The 5,296-nt window shown below is 40.7% G+C and overlaps 1 non-coding gene across 1 annotated transcript; it reads right to left on the reverse strand.

The window, feature by feature from the left end:
- Window positions 1-303: 303 nt before the first annotated feature.
- LOC124620919 lies at window positions 304-410 on the reverse strand. The gene has a single exon (XR_006980424.1). It is a non-coding gene; the product is annotated as a U6 spliceosomal RNA (small nuclear RNA).
- Window positions 411-5,296: the final 4,886 nt, after the last annotated feature.

Here is a 5,296-nt window from a genome sequence, read left to right on the forward strand (position 1 = left end):
GAGACCATCATGACCTTTTTTCCAGTTATAGGCCAAGTGTCCTGTGGGGGCACATTATGTATCTTCAGTGCAGCGGTTTTCATTCTTTTGCATCCTCATACCGTTGTTCACTGCTGATTCTTCAGCCATTTAGGGCCAGTTTCCCACTTCAAGGACGTCTGTCCGCTCCTCCGCCGTCTTTGATAAGGGCGTTGGTATTATGGTGGACCTCGACCGCCCGTGCTGAAGATTTTTTTTTTTTTCAGAATTTAAGCATTGGCGAGGTTCGAACCAGAGGCCCAGGACGTCTTGATTACTAATCAGAAACACTACCCACTTTTTTATTTATTTTACGTGTCATCCTACCGCAGGATCCATGCTAAATTACTCTTCACGTTCCCAATTTTATCGTATGTATCGCCGAAGGATGTGCTGCCCTAGACCACGAGTGCATAACTTATCGTGTGATAAGAGAGCGATTACTAATTCTTCTGATTACAGTAAACGTCGAAAAACGATTGAGCAGGTATGACACGCCTTGTCTCTGTTCCCTGTCGATTACGGTTTTTGTATGGTCACGTCCCACAGTCGTCTTACATGACTGCAAATAGTAAACTATTCATTACAGACACGTTGTACAGTCATCATTGACACTCTAACAATACAGGCAACTTCATTTAGCGTGTGGTCATTGGCACGTCCAAAGACAGTAGCTGCTTTGTGTCATTCTGTTATGTCTCCATGTCGATCTTTCGTACAGCGCTAATTCCATACAGTTGACTAGCATATGCACACCACTTTCAGGTCGGCAGCTGATGCCCAAATGACCGACTGGTATCAGATCTACACTTCCTGCAGTGCTCCAAAGCGTCTACTGTGCTCTTCCCAGAAAATGTCCAATATATTTTCCATTAAGCTTACTTTATATCCAAATTTATGAACAGTCTCGATAGGCGTTGTTTTGGAAAGTTGTCACGAAAGGATTCAAAATGTGCTAGATATGTTTCATTGTAAGCGGAAAAAGCGTTACATAATAGCGAAGTTATTGTCGAAGTTGTTGGTGAAAAAACGTGCTACTGGACTGTATATGCATTCATCTGCAGTGGAGTTACTTGATATCCAAACTGCGCTGTTATATTCACTAGTACTGTCCTTTCTTCCGAAGAAAATAATCTTTTACAATATACCATGTATGACTGTGTGAATAATATGGAGTACTCAGTCCATTAAGGGTTTGTTTCATATTTGCGAGGTGTCATTATCTTTGTGTACAACAATGCATGGACACGAACTGCAAAAAAGTAATACAACATATTCTGAATGTAAAACGGACTGATCGAAATGTATCAAGAATCTTATATTGGGGATTGAAAGCGATCTTTAGCATTTGTATGCTCTGTTTTACCATGAACAGCTATCCCACGGAAAAATTCAACTAATTCCATTTTACGACGCAACTGTTTCAACCTTTCATTACAGTTTAAGAGTGATTGCTGCCATGCACTTTGGGATACATGATAACTAAAACTTACATACTGGGTAACTGTTTATTTTGGAAAATGATTATGGAGGAGATATCTACTAGACAGGAATGTAACGTAACCCATCCTTACTTAAATTACGCGTCAAATCTTCAAAACTATAGAGTGAAACGTTTCTTGCTTTGAAACTTCCTGGCAGATTAAAACTGTGTGCCGAACCGAGACTCAAGCTCGGGACCTTCACATTTCGCAGGCAAAACTCAGCCATCTGAGCTACCCAAGCACGACTCACATTCCGTCCCCACAGCTGTAATTCCTACCTTCCAAACTTAGGTAAAAGACAAGATACTGGCGGAATTAAAGCTATGATGAAAGGTAGTGAGTCGTGCTTGTGTAGCTCAGATGGTAGAGCGCTTGCCCGCGAAAGGTAAAGGTCGCTCCGGCACACAGTTTTAATCTGCCAAGAAGTTTCATATCAGCTGACACCCCGCTGCAGAGTGAAAATTTCATTCTTTTTCTTGCTTTCTTTAAACTAGTAAATCTCTATAAGTACACTTACATGATATTAAATAAAAAGTATCACGTAACGTAACGCTTTGTTTTTCAAAATGGTAAGTGACTTTGCTAACGTCAGGTGTATTTTATCATAAGGGGATTACTGCAGCTATTTTATTGAAAGCTTCTGTAGCATTAATGATGTTCACGGCTTATAACAATTTATTGGCGAAACATATTCGATTAATGCATGTCACACAACTACCACTTAAATTACAGTGGTAATTAAATATCCCTATACTGCTACTGCATATGCTTCCATATGTTATTTCATGTCTATGCCTCTATGTGTTAGTGCCGATGTGCTAGTACGTCAAACAGCGTTGATGACATGGTACACTTTATCGGTACAGATTTTGTACATGCTTTCACGTTGTTGATGTGTCCATTTAATTCAATAGAATTCCCAAAAGCATAGTAAAATAGTGAGAGAGATTCCTGTACACTGTTGTAGTCCAAAACGGCGTAGTTGCGCTGAAACGTTATGCTGCGGAAAAATGAAAGCAATTTTCTACCCGGTAGATCGATTGTCACACGAATAAGTCATTGAAAAAATTAGAAATTGCGGACAGGTTTCACACTATACCACAGCGTCGACAAGTAGCTACGATGTACAAATATGTGACTTTCTCAAAGACCTTTTGACCGGTAAAACGTAACCGAACACGGATGTTGAACAGAAGCGAAAGTAATATCAGGTGAGGCCAAAGGAATCGAAGCAGGACAGCATGACTTCACTATACGACAACAATTTGACAGATAGAGTCACTGCTAGCGATACTATTGTCTACATGAAGCACTCTGTCACTGTATGACTGTAAGTAAATAGGGAACGATTCAGTGTTTCTACTTGAAGTTCCAAACACCAGTCATCATTAAGTGCGTAAAAAATGACAGATAACGGGTATAAAGAAGTAAAAGGAAGTCTCTGGTTGACAATCACATCGCACGAATACTTCCGGAGAGCAGTGTGAACCGTATGACATGGGATGAACACCTGAAATCAGTACTACGGGATGTGAATGGAAGATAGATTTGTTGATGGAATTCTGGTAAAAATCAGTGATTCTGTTAAGCAAAGACGTTAGTTCGACCTTCTATAGAGTTCTCCCCACTGTCACTGGAGCCCTTAACATGTAGTCCTGTAGTGGGCATCGAAGAAATTCAGAGCTAAGGTCGTAAGAAGCCGTTGTGTCCCAAAGGCATGTGCAAGATAGGAGCTTAAGAAACACAAATGGAAACCTTTGAATTGCCATCCATGTGAAACTGAATTGAATTTAGAAAACTGGTATGCAATGGAAATAGACTAATCGCCGACATCTCATTATTATCTACTAATAGTCTCAAGGTATTCTATATACCAATTATAACAGTAGTTGCACATATGCTTCCCAATACCGGACTAGTGTTATTGGCCATAGGCCAAAACTTCTTGAATAAACGGTTTCCTGTGTTCTCTGTCCTTGATGGTAATTGAGTGCTTTTTCGTTACACCAGTCGCTTCTTGTGTACATTTCATACCACGTCACCCCTACATAACATCACTTGCGGATGTTCTTTCCATCAGCAGTTTCTGACCGACCGATGAAAATGATGAAAATCTTTATCACATAATTCAGTCAACACGTTCCTCACTGTGGCAACTACTGCCTCTTTCAAACAACGCCCACTCCCACCCCCGTTCCTTCTGCATTGACTTCCCAATATCATTTTAGCAAGTCTCCGTTCCACGACCTAATCTTTTACTACATCTGTGTCTGCAAATCACTGAGGCGTATGGCGGAGGTTACATCCCATTGTACCATCTGTTAAGGGTTTTTTCCGTTCCATTCACGTATGGAGCGCGGGAACAATGTTGTTTAAATGTCTTCGTGCGTGCTGTAATGAATCTAACCTTGTTCTCACGATTCCTACGGGAGCGATACGGCTTGTTCGCGATAGTTTATGTCTACCTTCAAGAGTATGACAGTGCAGTTTCATCAGCATCTCTGTTACAGTCTTCTATGGATCAGTATGAACCTGTGACCATTCCAGATACATTTCTCTGTATACGATCAGCGTTCTCTGTCAGTGCTATGTGGTACGTGTCCCACACCGATGAACAGTATTCTGGCGAGCAATCTCCATTGTAGACTGACTGCATTTTTCCAATACTGTACCAATAAACTCAAGTCCACCATCCATTTTACCCACAGCTGAAAAAAATGGCTCTGAGCACTATGGGACTTAACTGCTGTGGTCATCAGTCCCCTAAAACTTAGAACTACTTCAACCTAACTAACCTAAGGACATCACACACATCCATGTCCGAGGCAGGATTCGAAACTGCGACCGTAGCGGTCGCGCAGTTTCAGACTGTAGCGCCTAGAACCACTCGGCAACTCCGGCCGGCTCCTTAGCTGAGCATATGTTATTACTCCATTTCACATCTCTACTAGGCGTTGCACACGAGTATTTGTATGAGTTGACCGATGCCAACTGTTAATCTTTGAGTTGTGGTCACAGGATACCGAAAGTCGTTTTCTTCGTTTTGTGAAGTGCAAAATTTTACATTTCTGATCATTTAAAACAAGTTGCCAATCCTGGCAGCATTTTGAAATCTTATCAAGATCTGACTGAATATTTATGCAACATCTTTCAGATAGTACGTAATTACAGATAACTGCATCATTTGGAAAAAGTCTGAGGCTACTATTAATATTGTCCGTAAGTTCATTAACGTACAACGTGAACAGCAAAGGTTTCAACACATCTCAGTGGGACACACCCGAACTTAACTTCTACATTTGTCGAAGACTCTCCATCCAAGATAATATGTTGCGTCCTCCCTACCAAAATATCTTCAGATCAGTCACAATTTTCGTCTGATACCACATACGATTGTACTTTGTGGTACTGAGTCAAATGCTGTTCGGAAATCAAGAAATACTGCATTATCTGAATGCCTTGATCCAAAGTTTTAACAATGTCATGTGAGACAAGTGGGAGTTGAGTTACACATGATCGATATTTTCGGAATCCAGTCTTGCATGCACGAAGAAGGCCATTTTGTTCGATATATCTCATTATGTTTGAGCTGATAATGCGTTATAATATTCTGTCTCAAATTGATGTCAAGGACATTGGACGGTAGTACGTGGATGACTTTTATTACACTTCTTTTAAACGTGTGTGAACTATGCTTCCTTCCAAATAGCGGGCACTTTTTTTTTTTTTTTTTTTTTTGTCGAGGGGTCAACGACAAATTATAGCTTGAAGAGGGTCTAACACAACCGCAAATC

Source organism: Schistocerca americana, chromosome 6 (genome assembly GCF_021461395.2).
Source record: "Schistocerca americana isolate TAMUIC-IGC-003095 chromosome 6, iqSchAmer2.1, whole genome shotgun sequence".
NCBI classification, from domain to species: domain Eukaryota; kingdom Metazoa; phylum Arthropoda; class Insecta; order Orthoptera; family Acrididae; genus Schistocerca; species Schistocerca americana.